A 12,317-nucleotide genomic window follows, 5' to 3' on the forward strand; every position below is an offset into this window, starting at 1 on the left:
TTAATGATTTTATTGATACATGTATTTGTAAAGCGCATGGCCACCCCTTGGAGCATCTTAGTGATGAATAATAGGTAGGTTTAATTACCCATCTCAATGGTAATCATTTTATCAGCTTCATACGGATGAAAGACTTGAGTTGATCCGATGGGATTTGAATTCCACTACACTAAACTCCAAACCACCATTATAATGTAGTGTGCAGCATGGCTTGAGTCACTGCTTCCTCAAAGTGAAAGATACCTACTAGGCACTCCACCCCCAAGGAGAGCTTGTGCAATGGTTGTCATTCCATTGGTCTGCTGTTATGAAGCGCACCACTGAAATGGCAAAGAGGTATGTTCCATGGGGCAGCTGCTAACATAATCGTTCCTGGACCATATCTAATTGTGAAATTCTCCACCACAACATTTTAGAAAGATATGATCCAAAAATTGATGAATGAAGGGGCAGGGTGCAAACATATGGACCTTATCAGTGACACTTTGAGGCCAGAACTGTCACTCCACTTCAATAACTGCTTATATATTTTAGCTAGGGTCATTTAAAATGTAAATAATGAAGGATACTCTGTCACTTGTATTTTACTTTAATGGAGATGGTAAATAGCCAATACATGTAAACTCTCCCCCCAGGCCTGTATAACTTGAGTATAGAAAAAGAAAAAAAGAAAATACCAATGAGTGCTGCCCAAAGAATGGATCACATGAGGATGTTGTGTTTGCTTCTTAAAGTGTTGTTGCATGATTGCAAAAGATTCAAGAATTGGTTACTGGGAATTTCAAATTCCCTGCTTATGTCGGTAACAAAACTGAAACCTTGTTGGCTACAGATCTAGTGAAATAGGTGAAGTTCGGATAGGGCCAAGGTGACTCCTTGACTTTGCTAATTGGTGAGACTAGAGAATTGTTCCAGATGGTTGTTCTCTCATGGTATTTAGATATTTTAGATATCAGCATACATTTCACAACACAGGACAGTCAATCGCTTGAATGTATAATGCATGTTGATGGAGAGTTAGTGAATATCAACAGGAAAATGGCATTGTCTTTAGTTAAAGACACATCAACCAATGTAAATAGCAGGATCAGGCCATGTGTAAGTGCAACAATCACCAGCCAATTGGTAACCAATAATAACATTGGAAGAGGCGCACTGCTTAACCTCCTCTTATAAATGAAAGAAATAACATATCACTTGTTTCCTCTGCCTCCATGTCACAGACGAGCAAGCAGCATTTTATCTTTAGAAAAAGAGGGGCGCGCATAAACAAAGAGTACCTTAAGTAGCAGACTTATCTTAACTAGGTAATCCCCCAAAAAGCAACAAGGGCAGGTATCCACATTTCTCTAGGACGCAAATACAATCTCTCAAGAGGGGCTCACAGTTTTTAATATATATTTGGGAATAGCTGTTAGAAAGGCACATCCCTAAATAGCGACACTCACTGCCATTACTGATCAGTACATTTTGGGTTTTCTTGCTGTTCATCTCTCAGCCAGGTTGAATCGGAAAGTGAGATTCATGTTGTGTACAGCTCTGAGGGCAAATTCTGGAATGCAGTGCTAACTTGCGTCATGAGAGATTGCTAACAGTTTGATTTAGAGTTTGCCAAACACATTAATACAAGTGCATTAGGTTAAAATGGACTTCAAAAAAGGTGAATGAGATATCTGTCACTTATGTCACAGAGGTCTCACCCCCCTAAACTCTCAACTAGACCCTTTATCTTCAACATGTGCACACTGTATTCCTAGTATTGGGGGTGACTGAAGAAGCCATGGACTCTAGTTAGTAGTGGCCAGTGGTAGCAGCTGTTACCTCTAACTTGTACTTTGCTACCCCTGGAACTGTCCCTGCTGCTCCTGGTCTCAGCACTGCGAAAGAAAGCAGCAGCAGGAAAAACAAGAGTTAGAGGTATTGGCATTGTAAATGCATAACTGGACTTTTCTTACCACATCATTTGGTCAACCTTGCTGCATAATTTGGTCCTCTCTACCACATAATTCCAGTGGTCCTGCATATAACTGAAGCAATTCCATTTACTCTGTTCAATAATTGAAGAAACTCCTCTTTCTGTCCGTGTTGTTGTCTGTACTTGGTGTTCGGTAAAGAACAGAAGTCTTGTCCTTCATCCATTTTTACTCACAAAGGAACAGATGTTGCCTGGCAGAAAAATGCCTATGGGGAGGAGAGCTTGTAGTACTATTGACAGTAAAGCAGGACTAATCTCAGCAGTTCTGCCTACTCGTTCCAGAGTGGAAAAATAATACTCCAGTAGTCTATAAATTGGGACTGAATGTGTGGAAGCGGAAAGGGGATGGGTGGGACACGAAGGGCGGAGCGTGGAAAAACAGAGTATGACAGTCAACTTATACATCTATTTAAAAAAACTAGTACTCCGCCACTTTCAAAACTTGCATCTAAAAATAACATAAAACAATGGCTTCCTTGAAATATGTTGTCTAATTTTAGACTGATTGCTTTGTTCACTATGTGTTCAAAGCAGAACTCTACTGTTCTAAGATGGCCACCAAATAACCTAAAGGAGAGGAACTAGCGGCTGCCACATCTGCTCGTCCATGTCACACATCCAAAGTCCTCAATTGAATATAACAACATAATGCTTTATGACATTACGGAGAGGATGTGCCATAACATTTAGAGCTGCCGACTTTGGAACTGGGAATCCGCGTTCGAGTCTCGGCATCGGCAGTTAAAAAAATAAATATAAAACTTAAGTTTTAATCCAAGGAGCAGTTAATTGAAAAAGAACAATAATATGAAACATGAAGCATGTTGCTGAGTTGCTGGGCTCCAAAAGTGTATTAGGGATTAAAGTTTGTTTACACATGCATAAACAGCTACATCCTGGTTGGCAAATGGTCTCAGCGGAGCGTGTTTCCTGGACCCGAGTGCCCCGAAATAAGGAGCAGAACATGAGCAGGAAACTAACAACACAAGCCAAAGCATATTGGCTCTCCCGCCACCATGGAGCTCGAAGGGGAGAGACAAAAGAGAAAAGTAGTGCGCCAACACTAAAGTATTTGGCCAATCATGCAATAATCCATGCAACAGGGTCAGTCTGCAAGGTGTAACAAAACAGCCTCAAGGCAGGACAAATAAAGCATCTAAAGCATTCATCTAGGAAATCAAGGAAAGTTTGAAAGACAGGCCCAGGAAAGAATAAAAGTGATGAGCATGAGATGGGCGTGGTTAAAGCCCACAGAATAGTTTACAACATGTCAAGAGAGCAGCTCTTGCGTTCTGCTAGGCTCTGCCTAAAAAGAGAAAGTGAAATAAAACAATTGTCTGTGATCACACAATTTGGCAAAGTGGGGAAGCTGGGATTGATCCCAAGTGTTCTGGTTTCACATTGTGCAAATCAGCTAATAGCTGTATATATTCTGCTTCCCCTATAACCACCTCACACCTGCCCCCTCCACCTAAGACCACCACCGTGCTGGCATCAATGTGGCCCTCGGTCACATCACAGACCAAGTTTTGTGGCACCTGGGAAAATGATTGTGGGTACCGGTGCTATATAGTGTCTCATTGTTTTACTATTCCAAGATGGCAAGTATGTTGTTTCTAAATGTGACAGCCATGCTAGAATTATATATCAACAATACGCTTTGTACAATACCTTTGCAACATGACCACCCACTGTCATGCTTAACTTTATTTGTTTTTGCAAGCATATGCCCACCGTTTATATGTTGTTGGGTTTGTTCTTGTGTGTCTTAGCATTGTGTAAATGGGTGAATGCAAGTATGAGTCAAGATGTTGGGTGAGTGAATGCATGAGTGCCAGGATGAGCTAGAATGAATGACAGAGTGTATGTGTGAAACATTTAGTACCTAAAACATCAATGAGTGAAAAGGCTTTCATGTGTAAGCCAGACCTGTTGGTATTGCCAATGCTTGTTTCTTACTAACACCAGTAGTAACCAAACAGTAAAAGTAGTCTAAGTTACTTTTCAAACAGAAGCCATAAAATGTAAGGCTACTATCCTGGTTAGGATACTATTTTTCTCATAAAAACCGAGGGACAAGATGCCCTTTCTCAAATATACTGTCATAACTCTTTGATGCAGTGGGTTGAGAGGGTCAGCATCTCTGCCATACCTTGTATTTGGGATGAAAGTAAAATATCGCCCAACATGTTTGATTTCCGTGTCCATTGCACCAGTAGTTAAAAAAGGAAGTTCACCTTTCTGTATCAAAATTGTATATCTTGAACATTTTAATGATATGAAAATACATTTACAGGCAGAGGAAACATTGATTCAGCCTGGGAGATGCCCTTCTCCCTCAATTTAGGTAATGCTCTTCTCTTAAAAACTCACTGAATGTAACCCTGAAAGTGCCTCCTATTGCTAAAGACTAATTTTATAGACTGCTTGCACATTAAAAGGTACACAAACGCGGATATACCAGGATCAATTGGATCATTCGTTCTCTTCCAGGGTTAGATTAAAAAAGTCAAGGCGAATGACTGAGATGAGGTCTGGAGATTCACATTCTCATGCTGGCAAGGTAATGTTCCCTATGAATAATTAACAGTCTTCTGCTATCATGTTTATGTCAACAATTGTTGCAAGGAAAACTTGTCTTGCACAAAGAGTCTGTTTTCGTTCCCATTATATACAAGTTTTGCTTTTGGATGTGCGAAACAGTGCAGTAAACACAGCAATAGGATACTGCCGTGATGCAAATTAATTAGGAGCATATGGGGAATGCTGCTTCAAGCTGCACCCTAATGTTGACTACACATAAATGAGGTTAGTTATAAAGGTAGGATACTTTTATACTGATAGCTGCTTCTGTTACTCCACAGTCAAAGCCAATATCCTAAAGGAATTGGCTATAGAACACACAAGATCAATCGCAGAACATCTTTTGTATTTTTAAAAAAACGGCTTCTGAAAAATCATGCGCTACTGCAAATGCAGAACATATGCTAAGGAAATCATGTTCACTTTATAGATATGGCTCAGTGCTGGTGGTGAAGCTAGGGTGTCATGGGCCTTACTGGTAGCAAAGAAAATTGTCCTTCTTACCCTCAGAATGGTACTAAGTTAGTCGTAAATTGGATCCAGTGGGCCCTTCACAACAATGCCACTACAGCTGCTTCATCAATGATAGATATGTTCCTACATAAAGGTCTCTAAGTAACTCTGTTGCGTTCTGTTCAATATACTTTATTCTCCAATATTTGCCATAAAAGCAACAAGTCAATTTATGCAAGCGAATACCATAAAACACAGATAAAAGCAGCATAATGAAATCTATGAACATTGAACACTCCTTTGAAAATTATTCATTAGAATTAAAACCACAATATACATTGAAATCAAAGAAGTTTAAAAATAAGCAGACACTCAGAAACCACTCCAATAATATGATTTCATAGCATTTCCTTACTTTCATAGCCTTAATAAGAAAGTTTAAAATGGTGAATCAAAGTTTGAAAGTTTTTGCAGAAGCTCAAGGCCCAAAATATGGTTTCTCACGCTAAGACGACGTCATATTGGGACTAGGAAAGACTATCTAGGGACAGCAAATAATGGGCAGAATAAGATAAAGTGAAGCTTGCTCTGATTGTTACTAATATTACATCTACATGGGGGTAGTGCATTATACCATGTTTTCTTCGTGGGGAAGGTTACCTTGAAATGTATTTTATTTAGCCTGAAGAGTTTCTATCTAAACCAGGTATTGTTCCAGAAGTCTGGTTGTGGATTTCCACGCATAACTGTGCTGTTTCTAAATCTAATGCGCCTTCTATCCTGGAACCCCTATATATCTCTGAGATGCATTCTTAGTCACAGCTTTGGTATTAAGGTTACATGCCGGTGGGTTTTACAGCAACATCAACCATTTATATGTCCCTGCAAATTCGCCATACACGGTTTGATACCGTCTAAGGTCAAACAGACAATTAAACAGGACCTCACCAGGGTTGACTCTGGATTTACCCAACACTTATTCCAGAGCAAAAGCGGGACTAACTTTATTTGGTCTTCAATGTAAGGGAGCCCCCGTTCCTCATGGGCAGTAATTGTAGCTATACATTTAGGCATTGCTAATAGTCTGCACGCAATGGAGTTTTAAAGGTGTTGAAGGGGTTGAGCAACCACAAAAACCAGCACCATAAAGCCCATCAGATAGGCACTTACTCCTATTAAAACTAAGGGGCATATTTAAGAGCCCCTAGCGCCACTTTAAGAGCGCCATAGTGTCATCTTTTTTATGCTAAGGCGACGCTTTAGTGACTTTTACCACGTGCCATATTTACAAAGTGGTGCCATGCATGCATTATGCCACTTTGTAACCCCTTGTGCCACATTATGCCTGCACCAGGCATAATGTATGCAAGGGGGCATTCACCCGTGGGGGGGTCAAAAAAAATGGTGAATAGAAATCTGAAAGATTTCTTTGCGCCATATGTTTTCTTCATTTTTAATACCTGCACAGAGCAGGCATTAAAATGAGGCTCCCATTGTTTTCAATGGGCCTCTAGGTACTTTGCAGGATTAGCGTCAAAACTTTTGACGCTAATCCGGCAAAGCATCAACAGTTTTGATGCTAGTCCCCTAACTCCCACCATGGAGCACCGTATGTTAAGTACGGCATACACATGGTGGCGATAGGGAGGCATTAAGGGGTGCAAGGAAACTAGCAATGCACTGGGTGCAGCACCACTTTTCTTAAACATGCCTCTAAGCATCTCAGCAATGGGTTTATTTTTCAGTTTACTGGTGAATCAAATGATCGCCTCTATATTTCTTCCCAATTGTTGTGCTTTTGTTGAGATTTATTTATTCCAACTAAGAGTTGAACTAAGTGTACTACTTACGTAATTAAAAGAGTTCACCTTCTCTAGGTGTCTTCCCCCCATTAAAAAGGTCTTAGATCTGGAACACGGTCTCCCACAAGCCATAGTGTCTATTTTAACAAAATGTAATTTTAAATCGAGGGAGACCATGAAAGATAAAAAAGAATCCAGTAATATCTGAAGACCGTTTGCGGTATGTGACATTATAACCACATCATCTGTGTATAGCAGAATTGGAATATAATTGTTCCCCATCTTTGGCATATCCTTGCCTGTGTCTATTTGGTATTTACTGGACCCATTAATGTATTAAAGAAATTAAAAAAGGGGCCAAAATGCATCCTGTCTCACTCTGCTAATCTGGGTAGTCTTCTCTCCCCGTTGACCATACTGGATCAAGATTGTAAGGTCTTGATGTAGATGCTTGTTCAAATCTAAAAGGTCATGGTCCAAGCCCATATTTTCCATAATCTGCCATAATTTAGCCCTGTTCACCAAGTCAAAGCCGCTGGTAAGCTCTATAAATGCCATATGTAAAGTGCATTTCTTAGCTAGGGCATACTTGCCGGCTATAAAATATGTTTAGTGCCTGCTCAACTGTCCCAATGCCTGGTCTGAAGCCAAATTGTGCTTCTGATAACATTTTGTTTTTGGTGGCCCAGATTTCAAGGCATGACAGAATGACTCTCCCTAAGATGTTTGCACTGGAATCTATTAAACAGATGGGTCTGTAGCAGAACAGTTGGGATCTATCTCCTTTCTTAAAAATGTGAACAATTGTTGTTGTCCTCCATGAGGATGAGATGTGCCCTGCAACTGAGCTCCTCAACACATTGGTTAACAGGGGTGCCCAGAGCACTATGGGGGTGATTCTGACCCCGGCGGTCTTAGACCGCCGGGGCCAGGGTCGGCGGGAGCACCGCCGACAGGCCGGCGGTGCCCCGCAGGGCATTCTGACCGCGGCGCTTTGGCCGCGGTCAGTGCAGGAAAACCGGCGGTCTCCCGCCGGTTTTCCGCTGCCCCTAAGAATCCTCCAAGGCGGCGCAGCTCGCTGCGCCGCCGAGGGGATTCTGACCCCCCCTACCGCCATCCTGTTCATGGCGGGAAAGCCGCCATGAACAGGATGGCGGTAGGGGGGGTCGCGGGGCCCCTGGGGGCCCCTGCCGTGCCCATGCCAATGGCATGGGCACGGCAGGGGCCCCCGTAAGAGGGCCCCGCAAAGTATTTCAGTGTCTGCCTTGCAGACACTGAAATACGCGACGGGTGCCACTGCACCCGTCGCACCTTCCCACTCCGCCGGCTCGATTACGAGCCGGCATCCTCGTGGGAAGGGAGTTTTTCCCTGGGCTGGCGGGCGGTCTTTTGGAGACCGCCCGCCAGCCCAGGGAAAAACTCATAATACCCTCCGCGGTCTTCTGACCGCGGAGCGGTATAATGGAGGGCGGAATTCTGGCGGGCGGCCTCCGCCGCCCGCCAGAATCAGAATCACCCTCTATATCTGATTTAAGGAAGTCAACTGGTACCCCATCCGGCTCCAATGCATTCCCTGGGAACCCTGTTCGATGGCTACTATAACTTCACTCACTTCATGGAGAGGTATATTGGTGTCACAATATCCAGCTTTCATTAGCTGAGTGCTTATTGTATCTGTGGAATACAATGTATTAGTATCTATCTGAAAGATGCTTCTGAAATGGGAAACCCATTGTACGGCTATCAAATCATTAGCATTTGTAAAGCGCGCTACTCACCCGTGCGGGTCTCAAGGCGCTAGGGGGGAAAGGGGGGGTTATCGCTGCTCGAACAGCCAAGTCTTTAGGAGTCTCCGGAAAGCGGAGTGGTCCTGGGTGGTCCTGAGGCTGGTGGGGAGGGAGTTCCAGGTCTTGGCCGCCAGGAAGGAGAAAGATCTCCCACCCGCCGTGGAGCGGCGGGTGCGAGGGACGGCAGCAAGTGCGAGGCCAGCGGAGCGGAGGGGGCGGGTGGGGACGTAGAAGCTGAGGCGTCTGTTGAGGTATTCCGGTCCCTTGTTGTGGAGGGCTTTGTGTGCGTGGGTGAGAAGACGGAAGGTGATCCTTTTGCTGACTGGGAGCCAATGCAGGTGTCTCAGGTGTGCGGAGATGTGGCTGTTGCGGGGTACGTCGAGGATGAGGCGGGCCGAGGCGTTTTGGATGCGTTGCAGGCGGTTTTGGAGTTTGGCGGTGGTCCCAGCGTAGAGGGTGTTGCGGTAGTCCAGGCGACTCGTGACAAGGGCGTGGGTCACGGTTTTTCTGGTGTCGGCGGGGATCCAGCGGAAGATCTTGCGGAGCATGCGGAGAGTGAGGAAGCAGGCGGAGGACACGGCGTTGACTTGCTTGGTCATGGTGAGAAGAGGGTCCAAGATGAAGCCGAGGTTGCGGGCGTGGTCTGCGGGGGTCGGTGCGGTGCCGAGGGCCGTGGGCCACCAGGAGTCGTCCCAGGCGGACGGGGTGTTGCCGAGGATGAGGACTTCCGTTTTTTCAGAGTTCAGCTTTAGGCGGCTGAGCCTCATCCAATCTGCGACGTCCTTCATACCCTCTTGTAGGTTGGTCTTGGCGCTGGCGGGGTCCTTGGTGAGGGAGAGTACAAGTTGGGTGTCGTCGGCGTAGGAGGTGATGATGATGTCGTGCTTGCGTACGATGTCGGCGAGGGGGCTCATGTAGACATTGAAGAGTGTCGGGCTGAGCGATGAGCCTTGAGGTACGCCGCAGATGATCTTGGTGGGTTCTGAGCGAAACGGAGGGAGGTAAACTCTTTGGGAGCGGTTAGCGAGGAAGGAGGCGATCCAGTCCAGGGCCTGGCCTTGGATCCCGGTGGAGCGTAGGCGGGTGATTAGGGTGCGGTGACAGACGGTGTCAAAGGCAGCCGAGAGGTCGAGGAGAATGAGGGCGACTGTTTCACCGTTGTCCATCAGGGTTCTGATGTCGTCTGTGACTGAGATGAGGGCGGTTTCCGTGCTGTGGTTGGTTCGGAATCCGGTTTGTGAAGGGTCGAGCAGGTTGTTGTCTTCCAGGAAGGTGGTCAGCTGTTTGTTGACGTCTTTTCTATTACCTTGGCTGGGAAAGGTAGAAGAGAGATGGGGCGGAAGTTTTTCAGGTCGCTTGGGTCAGCCGTAGGTTTCTTTAGTAGGGCGTTGACTTCAGCGTGCTTCCAGCATTCGGGGAAGGTAGCAGAAGAAAAAGAAGAGTTGATGACGGTCTGGAGGTGCGGGGCGATGATGTCGTCGGCTTTGTTAAAGATGAAGTGCGGGCAGGGGTCCGAAGGGGCGCCGGAGTGGATAGAGTTCATGATGGATTTGGTTTCTTCCGTGTTGATGTGGGTCCAGTTGTTGAGGGTGATGTCCGGGGAAGCGGGTTCAGTGGTGTATGGTTGGGTCTGGTGTCCGAAGCTGTCGTGGAGGTCGCTGATCTTGCGATGGAAGAAAGTGGCGAGGGATTCGCACAAATCCTGTGAGGGCGTGACGGCGTTGGCGCTGGCGCTGGGGTTGGAGAACTCTTTGACGATGCTGAAGAGTTCTCTGCTGTTGTGGCTGTTTTTGTCTAGTCTGTCGGTGAAAAAGTTCCTTTTGGCAGTGCGGATCAGGTGGTGGTGTTCGCGTGTAGCGTTCTTGAGGGCGGTCATGTTGTCAGCGGTGTGGTCCTTGCGCCAGGCCTTCTCAAGGGCACGACAAGTTTTCTTTGATTCTTTGAGGGTGTCAGAGAACCAGAGAGGTTTTTTGGTGTTGGTCTGTCGATGCGTGCGTTTGAGGGGAGCAAGGTTGTCAGCGCAGTTGGAGATCCAGTTTGTGAGGTTGAGAGCTGCGTCGTTGGGGTCGGTGGTGAGGGTGGGTTGGTTGGCGGCGAGAGCGGAGAAGAGTTGCTCTTCAGGGATCTTGTTCCACTGTCGACGAGGGATGGGTTGAGTGCGGAGGTGGGAGGTCTCGCGTCGGAATGTGAAGTGGACGCAGCTGTGGTCGGTCCAGTGCAGGGCAGAGGTGTGGCTGAAGAAGACGTGTTTGCTGGCGGAGAAGATAGGGTCGAGCGTGTGTCCGGCGATGTGGGTGGCGGTGTTCACCAGTTGTTTGAGGCCGAGGTTGGCGAGGTTGTCGAGCAGGGTGGTGGTGTTGGGGTCGTTGTTTTGTTCCAGATGGAAGTTGAGGTCGCCTAGGAGGATGTAGTCCGGTGAGGCGAGGGCGTGCGGGGAGATGAAGTCGGCGATGGCGTCGCTGAAAGAGGCGCGAGGTCCGGGAGGACGGTAGACGAGGGATCCTCTGAGGGTGGTCCTTGGGTCGGTGCGAATCTGAAAATGCAGGTGTTCAGCGGCGAGGGGGGGGTCTTCGGTGGAGGTGGTGACGCTGATGGAGTCTTTGAAGATGATGGCGACACCTCCTCCTACTTGGTTGGTGCGGTCTTTTCTGGAGATCTTGTAGCCTTCGGGGATGGCGGGTAGCGATGTCTGGAGCAGAGGAGGCGTTCATCCATGTCTCCGTGATGAAGGCGACGTCCGGGGCTGTGGAGTCCAGGAGGTCCCAAAGTTCAACGGCGTGCTTGTGGACGGAACGAGCGTTGACCAGGATGCACTTGAGGTGGTTGATGGCGCGTGGGCTTGTGGTCGTGGTAGTTGCGTGGTGGAAGATGCGTTTGCAGGAGTTGCAGGCGAAGGGTCCATGGGTGCGTTTGGGGTGAGCTAGGAAGCAGGTTTTGGAGCGCCCTGGGTTGAGGGCGTGGAGGGTGGTGGGGTCGTAGCGGATCAGCGGGGCTTGGGGGAGCTGGGGACCAGGGGTCGTGGCGCTGGGCGCGGGCCAGGCGCGGACGGGCGCAGACGGGCTTGCCTCTGGCGCGCCTCCGGCACGCCAGCGGCGTGCCCGCTGCGCGCGCCCCGCTGCGCGGTCGCGCAGCGGCCGCCATAAGAGGTAGGAGGGGGGGGGGAGGGGTCAGCTGGGGGCGAATGGGAGCTGGGGGGCGGGGGCGTGCAGGAGGTCGCGGCGGGAAAGCGCGAGGGAGGGGGGGGGGACAGGTAGAGTGAGAGGAGCTGGGGGAGGGGGTTTAGGGTGGAGGAGGGTGAGTGTTAGGAGGTTTGGAGATTAGGGAGAGAGATAGGAGTAGGGTTGTGAAGATAGGGGAGGGGGGGTTGTAGAGGTGGGTGAGGGAGAGAGGTAGAGTGAGAGGATAGGGAGATAGGTAGTAGAGGGGGTGGCGGGAGGGGGGGAGAGATAGAGAAATAGATAGAGAAAATAGATAGAGAAGTCGATAGATAGGGAAATAGATAGATAGACAGATAGGTAGGTAGGAGGAGGTGGAGAGTGGGGGAGTTAGATAGTGAGATAGGGAGCTAGAGAGATAGGAAGATAGGAGGAGTGAGGGAGGTAGATAGCGAACGGGTTAGCTAGGGGTGAGAGAGGGGGAGGCGAGTGAGGGAGGGGGATGAGGAAGGAGCAGGAGGGCAGGCTCGGGGGAAGAAGACGGAGGAGGTAGAAGAGCCGA

General features: G+C 47.6%; 1 protein-coding gene across 5 annotated transcripts in view; it reads left to right on the forward strand.

Annotated features, from left to right (window-relative positions):
- SLC6A15 (solute carrier family 6 member 15) overlaps positions 1-12,317 on the forward strand; it is a 397,869-nt gene that overhangs the window by 65,296 nt on the left and 320,256 nt on the right. Inside the window, exon 3 of one of the 5 annotated variants that reach the window (XM_069228751.1) lies at positions 4,469-4,538. The exons of the other annotated variants lie outside the window; for them this stretch is intronic. The gene's annotated coding sequence lies outside the window, so the exon portion shown is untranslated. The remainder of the gene's footprint in view (positions 1-4,468; positions 4,539-12,317) is intronic. 5 annotated transcript variants of the gene reach the window in all.

The sequence above is a fragment of the Pleurodeles waltl genome, chromosome 4_1 (genome assembly GCF_031143425.1).
Source record: "Pleurodeles waltl isolate 20211129_DDA chromosome 4_1, aPleWal1.hap1.20221129, whole genome shotgun sequence".
NCBI lineage: Eukaryota > Metazoa > Chordata > Amphibia > Caudata > Salamandridae > Pleurodeles > Pleurodeles waltl.